The 14,091-nt window shown below is 51.2% G+C and overlaps 1 pseudogene; it reads right to left on the bottom strand.

The window, feature by feature from the left end:
* Positions 1 to 457: 457 nt before the first annotated feature.
* LOC119939973 lies at positions 458 to 13,107 on the bottom strand (annotated as a pseudogene).
* Positions 13,108 to 14,091: the final 984 nt, after the last annotated feature.

The raw sequence follows: 14,091 nt of genomic DNA, 5'->3' as shown, positions 1-14,091 counted from the left end.
ATTTTACAAATGAGTTAACTGAGGCACAGAGACGTTATGTGGCTTGCCCAAGGCACACAGCAGACAAGTGGCAGAGGCAGGATTTGAACCCATGTCTTCTCACTCCCAAGCCTATGTTCTTTCCACTGAGTCACGCTGCTTCTCTCATCCAGCGTGGGACACTCACACAGACAGAGTGGGACATTCTCAGAGATACAATGTGGGCCACAATTACATCTACAGTGTAGGACATTCTCACAGATATATTGCAGGATACTCTCACAATTTGGAACATTAGTGGACACAATGCTAGATACTCTCACAGACACAATGCAGGACACTCTGACAGACACAGTGAAGGGCAAAAGCTTTTATTTAGAACTAGTTCCAAGGCAGGAAGTGGATGAGGAGACAGCAGGCTTCCCCACAGAGGGGCCCAGGGTAGCCCATCCAGAAGGGCTCAGAGACCAGTGGCCACTCAGTAGGATGCCAGGGTCTCCTGGATCCAGCTGACGTAGTTGCACACCTTGGTGTAGACGCCAGGCTTGCCTTTCAAGGCACAGCCGTAGCCCCAGGAGACGATGCCCTGCAGCTCCCCATTGCAGACCACAGGGCCACCAGAGTCATCCTGATAAGGAGATCAGGAAGATCAGGGACTGTTCCACCGAGGGAGGGACCATGGATGGGGAACTCTTCAATCCCTGGAGGGCCGGCCCCATCAAAATTCCAGGAATTCTCCCAGGCGAACAAGGCTTCCCTCTTCCCCAGAGATCTGGGCATGCCTTTCCTCCCAGTGGCCCACTCTGGGCAGCATCCTGCAACCATCTGCATCATCTGTGTCGTCTGGGTGAGCAGCTAATCTGTCCAGCTGCCTCCAGAGTCCATCCCTGTGCCCACCTCCATATCCCCGTGTCCCTCCCCTTCCTCTCCACCCACTGTATGGGTGCTGACCCCAGACATGGCTCAGTGGGGTAGGGGAAGGTAGGCGGGCTCTACTAATACATTTGCAGGGGGCCAGCCTGAAAGTAAAGACCCTCAATGTCCCCCATAACATATTTCAATACCCTGGGAAATTCCATCCGGAGTCTTCACCGAGACCCATCTTGGAGCAGAGGAGGGGGAGGCAGAGACTGATCTTGGTGTGGAGATGAGGGGCGAGGGGGCAGCATCTGATCCCAGGACCAGGAGGGGAGGCAGAGACTGATCTTGGGGTGGAAGCAGGGGGGATGAAGGGGCAGCATCTGATCTTGGTATGGAGGAGGGAGAGGCAGAGACTGATCCCATAGCGGAGGTTGGGGAGCGGGAAGGCAACATCTGATCTCAGGGCCAGGAGAGGGAGGCAGAGACTGATCTCGGGGTAGAGATGGGGCAGGGCGAGGAGGCATTATCATCATCAATCATATTTATTGAGCGCTTACTGTGTGCAGACCACTGTACTAAGCGTTTGGGAAGTACAAATTGGCAACATATAGAGACAGTCCCTACCCAACAGTGGGCTCACAGTCTAAAAGGGGGAGACAGACAACAAAACCAAACATACTAACAAAATAAAATGAATAGAATAGATATGTACAAGTAAAATAAATAAATAAATAGAGTAATAAATATGTACAAACATATATACATATATACAGGTGCTGTGGGGAAGGGAAGGAGGTAAGATGGGGGGATGGAGAGGGGGACGAGGGGGAGAGGAAGGAAGGGGTTCAGTCTGGGAAGGCCTCCTGGAGGAGGTGAGCTCTCAGTAGGGCCTTGAAGGGAGGAAGAGAGTTAGCTTGGTGGATGAGCAGAGGGAGGGCATTCCAGGCCCTGGGGATGACGTGGGCCGGGGGTCGATGGCGGGACAGGCGAGAACGAGGTACGATGAGGAGATTAGCAGCAGAGGAGCGGAGGGTGTGGGGTGGGCTCTAGAAGGAGAGAAGGGAGGGTGTGGGGTGGGCTCTAGAAGGAGAGAAGCCAAGGTTGGGTAGCGTGTTGAGGAGAAGGGGGTGGTCCACAGTGTTGAAGGCAGCTGAGAGGTCGAGGAGGATTAGGATAGAGTAAGAGCCATTGGATTTGGCAAGCCGGAGGTCATTGGTGACCTTTGAGAGGGCAGTTTCCGTGGAATGTAGGGGACGGAAGCCAGACTGGAGGGGGTCGAGGAGAGAGTTGTTGTTGAGGAATTCTAGGCCGCGCGTGTAGACAGCTCGTTCAAGGAGTTTCGAAAGGAATGGTAGGAGGGATGTGGGGGCGATAACTAGAAGGTGAGGTGGGGTCAAGAGAGGATTTTTTTAGGATGGGAGAGACATGGGCATGTTTGAAGGCAGAGGGGAAGGAACCAGTGGAGAGTGAGTGGTTGAAGATGGAAGTTAAGGAGGGGAGAAGGGATGGAGTGAGAGATTTCATGAGATGAGAGGGAATGGGGTCAGAAGCACAGGTGGCCGGAGTAGCACTTGAGAGGAGGGAGGAGAGCTCCTCTGAGGATACTGCTGGGAAGGATGGGAGAGTAGCGGAGAGTGTTGAGAGCCGGGGGGTTGGAGAAGGGGGGGAAGTGACTTTGGGGAGGTTGGACCTGATGGATTTAATTTTGTTAATGAAGTAGGAGGCCAGATCGTTGGGGGTGAGGGAAGGAGGAGGGGGAGGAACCGGGGGCCTGAGAAGGGAGTTGAATGTACGGAAGGGCTGGCGGGGGTGATGGGCATGGGTGTTAATAAGGGAGGGGAAATAGTTTTGTCTGGCAGAAGAGAGGGCTGAGTTAAGGCAGGAAAGGATAAACTTGAAGTGAACGAGGTTGGCATGGTGTTTAGACTTTCGCCAGCAGCGTTCGGCAGCTCAAACATAAGAGCGAAGGAGGCGGACATTGGCGGACATCCAGGGCTGTGGGTTAGTGGTACAAGAGTGGCGAAGGGAAAGGGGAGCGAGTGAATCTAGCTGAGTAGAAAAGGTAAAGTTGAGAGCAGTAATCTGATCATCAAGACTGGGTAGAGAGGAGAGGGTGGCGAGGTGGGGTGTGAGGAGCTCTGAAAGATGGGTGCATATGAGAGCATATGATCTCAGGGCCAGGATAGGGAGGTGGAGACTGATCTTGGGGTGGAGGTTGAGGGAGGGGAGAGGGGGGAGCATCTGATCTCAGAGCAGAGGAGGGGGAGGCAGAGACTGATCTCAGGGCAGGGAAGGGGCAATGTCTAACCTGGCAGGAGTCCTTTCCACCCTCCAGGAATCCCAGGCAGATCATGTTTTTGGTGATCTGTCCAGGGTAGGCGCTGTGGCACTGGGCGTCAGCCAGGATGGGAGCATCCAGGCACTGCAGTAGGTCGGGTTAGTTGCCTGCAGGGAAGAAGGGGGTTGTGAAGGGAGGGAGGTCTTTTGGGCGTCCTGGAAATGGAAGCTCACTGTTACTGATGCTGGCTGGCCCTTTTGGTGGGAGTTTACCCACTGGGGTGAGGGGTTTGCTTGTCCTCAGATTCCCCTAGCAAGCTTCCCAGCACAGATGGTGGTTAGTGATCATAGGTATGAGATTCATTCATTCTTTCATTCAGTCATATTTATCGAGTGATTACTGTTTGTAGAGCACTGTACTAAGCGCTTGGGAAGTACAAGTTGGCAACATATAGAGACGGTCCCTTTCCAACAGTGGGCTGGACCAGCAAGCCTACAGTGAATCAGACACAGCACCCAGGGCAGCGCTCTGCATCTGAAGGGGCTCAGCAAACATCTGTTAGTGGTGGTGAGTGTGACGGGGGGAGGGGGAGAGATGGGCGTAGTGGTGATAGTGATAAGGAAGTCGGGGGTGGGGGGGTCATAGTGATGTTGGTGGTGATCATGGTGGACACGGTGATGGGGATGATGATGGAGTGGTCATGGTGATGGGGGTTGATGATAGGGTGGTCATAGAGATGATAGCCATGGTGATGGCAGTGTCGATGATTGTGGTGATGGGGATGACGAGGTGGTCATCATGAGGATGGTGTTGATGATGGAGGTCATGTTGATGGGGATAATGATGGGATGGTCACGGTGATGGTGGTGTTGATAATGGTGGACATTGTGGTCAGGATGATGATTCATTCATTCAATCGCATTTATTGAGCACTTACTGTGTGCAGAGCACTGTACTAAGCGCTTGGGAAGTACAAGTTGGCAACATATAGAGACGGTCTCTACCCAACAGCAGGTTCACAGTCTAGAAGGGGGAGACAGACAACAAAACAAGACATATTAACAAAATAAAATAAATAGAATAAATATGTACAAGTAAAATAAATAGAGTAATAAATACGTACAAACATATATATACATATATACAGGTGCTGTGGGGAGAGAAAGGAGGTAAGGCAGGGGGATGGGGTGGGGGAGGAGGGGGAGAGGAAGGAGGGGGCTCAGTCTGGGAAGGCCTCCTGGAGGAGGTGAGCTCTCAGTAGGGCTTTAAAGGGAGGAAGAGAGCTAGCTTGGCGGATGTGCGGAGGGAGGGCATTCCAGGCCAGGGGGAGGACGTGAGCCAGGGGTCAATGGCGGGACAGGCAAGAACAAGGCACAGTGGGGAGATTAGTGGCAGAGGAGTGGAGGGTTCCAGCTGGGCTGTAGAAGGAGAGAAAGGAGGTGAGGTAGGAGGGGGCAAGGTGATGGAGAGCCTTGAAGCCGAGGGTGAGGAGTTTTTGCCTGATACATAGGTTGATTGGTAGCCACTGGAGATTTTCGAGGAGGGGAGTAACATTCCTACAGCATTTCTGCACAAAGACAATCCGGGCAGCGGCGTGAAGTACAGACTGAAGTAGGGCAATACAGGAAGATGGGAGATCAGAGAAGAGGCTGATGCAGTAATCCAGGCGGGATAGGATGAAAGATTGAACGAGCAGGGTAGCAGTTCAGATAGAGAGGAAGTGCGGATCTTGGCGATCTTGCGGAGGTGGGACCGGCAGATTTTGATGACGGATTGGATGTGAGGGGTGAACGAGAGAGCGGAGTCGAGGGTGACACTAAGGTTGCAGGCTTGTGAGATGGGAAGGATGGTAGTGTTGTCAACAGTGATGGGAAAGTCAGGGAGAGGGCAGGGTTTGGGAGGGAAGATAAGGAGTTCAGTCTTAGACATGTTGAGTTTTAGATGGCAGGCAGACATCCAGGTGGAGATGTACTGAAGGCAGGAGGAGATGCGAGCCTGGAGGGAGGGGGAGAGAGCAGGGGCAGAGATGGGGTGGTCATGGTGATGGTGGTGTTAGTGGGTGATGATATGGTGGTTTTGGTGATGAAGGTCTTCTAGACTGTGAGCCCACTGTTGGGTAGGGACCGTCTCTATATGTTGCTAACTTGTACTTCCCAAGCGCTTAGTACAGTGCTCTGCACACAGTAAGCACTCAATAAATACGATTGAATGAATGAATGAATGATGGTGGCGGCAGGGGAGAGGATGGTGGCAATGGTGGGGAGGGGGAGAAGGGGTGGGAGGGATTTTGTCTTCTGTGACCCCAGTTTCTTGGCTTCTGCCCTGCCTCTTATGAATGGCTCTCTCCTCCCCGTCACGCCTCAGTGATGCCCTCCCTCTTGAACACTCACTGCCACTGCTCAGCATATTTCTCCAGCCAGAGATGAGACAGGAGGTGCCAGCGGGAGCACAACTGGAGGGCAGGGAGACAGCGGCCACGCGGGAGCTGAGCACGGCGGGGGTGCTCAGCTTGATCAGCATGATGTTGTGGTCGATGTTGCGTGTGCTGTATTTGGGGTGGCGGATGACCAAGGCAGAGTCTATGAACTGCTCGGTGCCCTCCAAGACCTCAATGTCGTGCTCGTCCAGTGCGGCTGGAAGAGGAAAGGGTGGGACCATGGGTGGGTGGGGGAATGTTTGGGTTGGGTAGAGGGGGGGCTCGCAGCCTCTGTTTCCCTCAGTAGTTCTCCTGGGCATCCCCCTGCATAGCCCTTCCTGCCCCCAAGCCTAAACCCCGTCCCAGGACATCTTAACTCTGGCCTTGGGGGACAGTCTTGGTCAGCTGTCACCTCACTGTCCCTGGCCCTTGTCCCAGGCCACTTGAGCTCTGGGCCCAGGAGTCAGTACTGACCTTCGGTTACCTAGCTGCTCCAGGCCACTTTAGTTCTGGGTCTGGGAGACAGTCCCAGTCAGCTGTCACCTCACTGCCTCAGGCCATTGTCCCAGAACACTTTAGCTCTGGGCCCAGGAACAGTCCTAACCCATGGTCACCTTGCTGTCCCAGGCCACTTTAGCTCTGGGCCCAAAAAATCAACCCGATTGTTTGAGAGCACCATCCTCCAAGGGCCCCAAGATGGTGCATATCTTCACTTCCACCCAACAGCACTTGGGGCCCAGCATCTGGGCTCTTCTCAGTGGCTTTCTGTTTCCAGGCTGGTAATCAATTGATCCATTAGTGAATCAGCCCATCAATCAACCCATGGGTCAATCAATCCAACAGTTAATCGGTTCAGCATTCAATTTCATCTCAGTGCAGTGCTCTGCACACAGTAAGCTCTCAATAAATACTATTGAATGAATCAGTTAACAGTGACTCTCCCTCTCCCTTTTACCTATCTGTAATTTGCTTCAATGTCTGTCTCCCCTTCTAGACTATGAAATCTTTGTGGCAGGTATCATGTCTAGCAACTCTGTTGTACTGTTCCCTCCCAAGCACCTAGTACGGTTCTCGGCACACAGTACGCGCTCAATAAATCACATCGATTGATTAACACCTTCAACTTCTGATTCTGGTCTAAGGACCACCCCCTTCACTCCTGTGTCATGATTTCCTTTCGTCCTAGGTGGCAAGCACCTCCAAGCACCCTGGGAGTGACGGAAAGCCCCAGGAAGAATCTTGTGCAGAAACACCACTGGACTCAACGTCCTTTGTGCTCAGCGGCGATGCCACTGACCATGCCGTAAACCTGGAGCTCTTGGGATGCCGAACAGCCCCCTGGGGAAGGTGGTCCTGACCACACCCGATGCCCCGAGAACCGTCCTAGGACAATGAGAGACTCTCTAAATTCCTCAGTAGATTTCCTCGGCTCATTGGCTCACTATGTCTCTAACCGGCTTCCTCCCCCAATGCTGGGGGGAGCATCTGGTACTCCTTGCCCTGGCCTCCCTGTCCTTCCCTGACACCCCACACCCCTCACCCCGTACTAGTGGAAGTATCTGGTACCCCTCGCCCTAGCCTCCCTACTCTTCCCTGGCACCCTCCACCCCTTACCCTATGCTGGTGGGAACACCTAGTACCCCACTTCCTGGCCTTCCCCTGCACTCCACACCCCTCACCCAATGCTGGTGGAAGCATCTGGTCCCTTGCTCCGGGCACTCTGCCCTGCCCCGGCACCCCGCACCCTTAACCCGATAGTGGTGGGAATGTTTCCTACCCCTTACCCCAACCTCACTCCCACACCCCACACTCTCACCCCATGCTGGTGGGAGCATATGGTGCTCCTCACCCCAGGGTCACTGCCCTGACTCAGCAGCGTGGAGAAGCTGGAAAAGCAGCGTGGCTCAGTGGAAAGAGCACGGACTTTGGAGTCAGAGGTCATGAGTTCGAATTCCGACTCCACTTGTCAGCTGTGGGACCTTGGGCAAGCCACTTAACTTCTCTGTGCCTCAGTTACCTCATCTGTAAAATGGAATTAAGACTGTGAGCCCCATGTGGGACAACCTGATCACCTTGTATCCCCCCCAGAGCTTAAAACAGTGCTTTGCACATAGTAAGAGCTTAGCAAATACCGTAATCATCATCATCATCATCACCCCATGCCCCTCACCCGTAATTGATGGGAGCATCTGCTGCCTCTCTCCCTGGCCTCCCTGCCCTGCTCCTGCACCTTGCACCCTACACACCATGCTTGTGGGAGTGTCCGGTGCTCCTCGTGCCAGGCTCCCTGCCTTGCCCCACTCTCCATACCTGCCCCCATGCTGGTGGGAGCATCTGGTGCCCCTAGCCCTGACCTCCCTGCTCTGCCCCACCACTCCGTGCCCCTCAGCCCATGCTGGTGTTCCTCACCCCAGCCTCCCTGTCCCACTCCTACCCCTGACCCGCATATCCCATGGTGACACTTACGACTTGTAGCAGTGAGCAGCGGACACAACCCACTGGCTGTTGATGAGGGAGCCACCACAGAAGTGGTAGCCGATGTTCAGGGACACCTGGTAGGGCAGGGCATTCTTCGGGCATGTGTAACCCCCGACGATCTTGTCATCGTCATCCATGGGTTGGGCCACTGGGGGAGGAGTCAGGAGCGGGTTACTTGGAACACAGGGTCGGGGGCCTGGAGCCTAGCTGTTCTCTGCCACATTGGGTGGTGAAAGGTGGGGGCACAGGGTCCTGATCCCCAAGAAACGGGCCAGGGAAGGGAGCAGCCGGTATGGCAAAATCCTGGATATCAGGCCATGGAGGGGCCTGCTGGCACCTGGCTTCCTTCCTTCTTTCATTCAATCATATTTATTGAGTGCTTACTGTGTGCAAAGCACTGCACTAAGTGCATGGAAAGTACAATTTGGCCACAAGTAGAGGTAATCCTTACCCAACCACGGGCTCACGGTCTAGAAGACTAGATGCTTCCTTCATCACAGTTGACCTGTCTCTCTCTGTCTGTCTCTCTCTCAGCCACTGTCCCTGTCTCCCTTGGTCTGTTCCCTCTCACTGTCTCAGTACCAATCAGTGGTATTTAATGAGCACTTACTCTGTGCAGAGCATTGGATTATGAGCTCGGGAGAGTACCATCCAACAGAGGTGGTAGTAGATACATCCCTGCCCACAACAAGCTTACAGTTTAGAGGATCTCACTATGTCTCCCTAGCTCTGCCTCTTTTCTGCCCACTGTCTCTGAATCTCCCTCATTATCTCTTCCTAACTTTGTTTCTGCCTCTTTTTGGCCTTCTCACTGTCTGTATCTGTCTCTTCCTTTCTGTCCCTCAGTCTGTCTTTATTTCTGTCTCGGTCGCTCTCTCTCTCATCTCTTTCCTTCTCATTCTCTCTGTCAGTCTCTAAATCTCTCCATAAGACTTAGAAGGGACAGGGACTATCTTGTATCCCCCCTAACATTTAACATATAGTGAGCACTTATCAAATACCACTGTTATTATTATTGTTCATCTTCTTATTATCATTATTTTTGCCTGTGTTTGTCTCGTTTTCTCCTACAATAATAATAATTGTGTTATTTCTTAAGCTCTTACTATTTGCCAGGCACTGTACTAAGCACTGGGATAAATACAAGATAATAATAATAATCACATTTATTAAGCCCTTACTATGTGCAAAGTACTGTTCTAAGTGCTGGGGAGGTTACAGGGTGATCAGGTTGTCCCATGGGGGGCTTACAGTCTTAATCCCCATTTTACGGATGAGGTAACTGAGGCCCAGAGAATCAATCAATCAATCAATCAATCGTATTTATTGAGCACTTACTATGTGCAGAGCACTGTACTAAGCGCTTGGGAAGTACAAATTGGCATCACATAGAGACAGTCCCTACCCAACAGTGGGCTCACAGTCTAAAAGGGGGAGACAGAGAACAGAACCAAACATACCAACAAAATAAAATAAGTAGGATAGAAATGTACAAGTAAAATAAATAAATAAATAAATAAATAAATAAATAAATAAATAAATAAATAGAGTAATAAATATGTACAACCGTATATACATATATACAGGTGCTGTGGGGAAGGGAAGGAGGTAAGACAGGGGGATGGAGAGGGGGACGAGGGGGAGAGAAGTTAAGTGACTTGCCCAAAGTCACACAGCTGACAAGTGGTGGAGTCGGGATTTGAACCCATGACCTCTGACTCCAAAGCCCGTGCTCTTTCCACTGAGCCATGCTGCTTCTCTATAATTGGGCTGAATACAGTCCCTGCCCCACTCAGGGCTCACAGTCTTAATCCTCATTTTACAGATGAGGTAACTGAAGCACAGAGAAGTTGCCCAATGTCACACAGCAGACACGTGATGGAGCCAGGATTAGAATGCAGGTTCTCTGACTCACATGCCCATGCTCTTTCCATTAGGCCATGCAGCATCTCTCTAGATAGTAAGCCCCTTGTGGGCAGGGCTCATGTCTACCAACTCTGTTGTATTATACTCTCTCACTGGCTTAGTGCAGTGCTGTGCTCATTTCCCCTCCATATACAGCAGGCACCACTCTCTCATCATCATCATCATCAATCATATTTATTGAGCGCTTACTGTGTGCAGAGCACTGTACTAAGCGCTTGGGAAGTACAAATTGGCAACATATAGAGACAGTCCCTACCCAACAGTGGGCTCACAGTCTAAAAGGGGGGACAAAATCAAACATACTAACAAAATAAAATAAATTGAATAGATATGTACAAGTAAAATAAATAGAGTAATAAATATGTACAAACATATATACATATATACAGCTTCATATACAGCTCCACCTTCAAAGCCTTATTAAGGTCTCTTCTCTTTCAAGATGTTTTCCCTAATTAGGTCCTTTTTCTCCATCTCCCTGTCCATTCTGCATCGTCTACGCACTTGGATCTACACCCTTTCGTCACTTGGGCTTTACCCCACGTTCAGCCCTACAGCACTTATGTCCAGACCCAGAAATTATTTATCTATATTAAAGTCTGCCTCCCCATCTACACTATAAGCTCACTATGGGCTCCTATGGTCAACTGGGAGAAGCAGTATGACCTAATGGACACCCATCTATATGTTTTGTTCTGTTGTCTGTCTCCCCCTTCTAGACTGTGAGCCTGTTGTTGGGTAGGGACCGTCTCTATATGTTGCCAGCTTGTACTTTCCAAGTGCTCAGTACAGTGCTCTGCACGCAGTAAGAGCTCAATACATACGAATGAATGAATGAATAATGGATAGAGCACAGACCTGGCAGTCAGAAGGTCTTGGGTTCTAATCCCAGCTCTGCCGCTTGTCTACTCTGTTACCTTGGGCAAGTCATTTAATTTCTCTGTGCCTCAGTTACCTCATCTGCAAAATGGGGATTAAGACTGTGATTCCCATGTGGGTTAGGGACTGTGTCCAACCTGATTAGCTTGTACCTCCCCCAGTGCTTAGAACAGTGCTTGACATATAGTAAGCACTTAACAAATACTATCATCATTATTATTATTTTTAATACTACTCTACCAAGTGCTTAGTGCAGTGCTCTGCACACACTAAGCACTTAATAAATACCATTGATTGAACGATTGATTAAATAACATTGATTGATTGGTTGATTTCTATGTCTATCTCTGTCTGCCTTCCTTGACTAAGCCCTTATTTCCTCTCCTCCCATTCCCTTCTGCAGTTCCTTTGTATTTGAATTTGCACCCTTTATTCACCCCATCCTCAGCCCCACAACAATTATGCATATATCCATAATTTATTAATTTATGTTAATATTGAAGAAAATCAGCATGGCTCAGTGGAAAGAGCACGGGCTTTGGAATCAGAGGTCATGGGTTCAAATCCCAGCTTTGCCACTTGTCAGCTGTGTGACTTTGGGCAAGTTACTTCACTTCTCTGGGCCTCAGTTGCCTCATCTGTAAAATGGGGATGAAGGCTGTGAGCCCCATGTGGGACAACCTGATCACTTTGTAACCTCCCCAGTGCTTAGAACAGTGCTTTGCACATAGTAAGCCCTTAATAAGTGCCATTATTATTATTATTATTATTGTCTATCTCCCCCACCAGACTGTAACTTCCTTGTGGACAGGGACTATACCTACCAACTCTGTTATATTGTACTCTCCCAAGCTCTTAGTACAGTGCTCTGCACACAGTAAGCACTCAGTAAAAATGATCAATTGATTGTCTCTGTCCATCTTGCTGTCTGTCTCTGTCTCTGTCTTTGTCTTTCAGACCCTTTGTCTCACTCTTGTCTCTGTCTCCATCTTGCTCCATCTATCTCTGTGTCTCTCCGCCAACGTACCTTCCTTTCCCTCCCAATTCTGTCACTGATACCTTTGTCCATTGCCCTTGGGAGTCCCTGGGGACAACAAGTGATCCTGACTGAAAGAGAAAATATGAAAAGGTCAGTCTATTCTGGCACTCTATCGGCACACTCTGTTACCAACATCAGCCACCCTAATAACAAACCTGTTCCCCTTCCCTCAGCTCTGTTTTTCCCACCTGCCCCTCAGGTATTTGCCCAATAATTATCCTCTCACTCCCTGCCTTTTCCTGTGCTCCATCTGGGGAAAACCAGACTTCTACCAACTGCTCCTGAGCCTCCTACCCCTCCCCCCTGCCTGGGGAAAACCAGGTTTCTACAAGCTGCCCCTGAGCCTCCTTCTCATCCCATCTCACAGAACATTGCCTCCCAATGGGGAAGAGGAATTGGTCCCTGAGGAATGCAGGCACAGACCCTGGGGAGCACAGTCCCAGGACTTGGGAGCAGAGACACAGGCCCTGGGGATCAGAGACACAGACCCTGGGGAACAGAGACACGGGTCCTGGACAGCACAGGTATGGGCTGTACAGAACTCAGGCACAGACTTAGGGAGCACAGTCAAAGGTTCTGGGGTAGCACAGGAGTTTCCCATGGGCAACCCAGGCCCAGGCCATAGGAAGTGCAGGTACATCTTATTTGGAGTCCCGATACAGACTGTACGGAGTCGAGGCAAAGACTCTGGGGAACACAAGAGTGTGTCATGGGGAACACAGGCACAGCTAGTAGGGAACACAGGTACAGACCGTAGAAAGCACAGGTATGGGGTCTATGGAAGTCAGGCACAGATTGTAAGGAGCACTCTCAAGTGCTTAATGCAGTGCTCTGCACACAGAAGCACTCAATACAACTGAACGAGTCAGTGAATAGACAAGGGGCCTGGGGAGCACAGGTGTGTGCCCATAGGGAACACAGGCACAAGCAATAAGAACATAGGCACAGGGCAGAGAGAGCACAGGTCCAGGCCTTAAGGAACACAGGCATAGGCCATGTGGAGCACCAAGCAGGGTTTGGGTAAACACAGGCATGGGCTGAAGAGAGCCCATGTAGGACCCTTGGGGGGCATGATCCTGGGGAGGACTGGCCTACCATCGTGAGGATGGGGGTATCTAGAACCGAGGCTGAGACACACTTCTGAGGCCTGTAGTCTCTGGCCAGTTTCTGATACCCAATGGGAAGTGGACAGAGACTGGAGGGAAACTCACCAACAGCCCCCAGGAGGGCAAAGAGGATGAAGACCTTCATGGTTATTCTGAGTCTGGTCACCTTGGTGGAGATCAGGGCTGACCCGGCCAGTATTTATCTCCTCAGGCCAGCCTTATCTCCTGCAAGGCCAAGGGGGAGCAGAGGAATATAAGTTTAGAATCTGGTCCTGGCCCAGGTGGGCAAACCCCAAAGCTGAGGTTAATCATCAACCTGCCCCTGAACCCTCAACCCTCCAGAGGAGACTTCAAGGAACCCACCGGGAGGGGAGGACCCACCCTACTGACATTATCCTCCAGGTGGATTTACTTACCCAATTCCCGCTGCCGCGGTAGGTAATGGGAGCATGGCCACAGACCCAGCCAGGTGGTCTGGTTCTCAGTTGGGAGGGCTTCCCCCACTCCTAAACTGCCCCGATTAACTAAAGCTGTCCTTGATATTTGCCCTCTGGGATCTTCCCTACCAAACCCTCCCCAAAAAGGTAGCAAGGGTGACAGATCTCCAGGCTGACACTAGAGTCTCCCGAAGGGAATGGCAGACAGACCCCAGGCCTTAGGTTTCAAGGTTTTTTGCCTGCCAAATCCAACGGCTCCTACTCTATCCTAATCCTCCTCGACCTCTCAGCTGCCTTCGACTCTGTGGAACACCCCCTTCTCCTCAACACGCTATCCGACCTTGGCTTCACAGACTCCATCCTCTCCTGGTTCTTTTCTTATCTCTCCGGTCGTTCATTCTCAGTCTCTTTTGCAGGCTCCTCCTCCCCCTCCCATCCCTTTACTGTGGGGGTTCCCCAAGGTTCAGTTCTTGGTCCCCTTCTGTTCTCGATCTACACGCAATCCCTTGGTGACCTCATTCACTCCCATGGCTTCAACTATCATCTCTACGCTGATGACACCCAGATTTACATCTCTGCCCCTGCTCTCTCCCCATCCCTCCAGGCTCGCATCTCCTCCTGCCTTCAGGACATCTCCATCTGGATGTCTGTCCGCCACCTAAAACTCAACATGTCCAAAACTGAACTCCTTG

The sequence above is a fragment of the Tachyglossus aculeatus genome, chromosome 2 (genome assembly GCF_015852505.1).
Source record: "Tachyglossus aculeatus isolate mTacAcu1 chromosome 2, mTacAcu1.pri, whole genome shotgun sequence".
Classification (NCBI taxonomy): Eukaryota; Metazoa; Chordata; class Mammalia; order Monotremata; family Tachyglossidae; genus Tachyglossus; species Tachyglossus aculeatus.
This window is presented reverse-complemented; position numbering and strand designations above follow the sequence as displayed.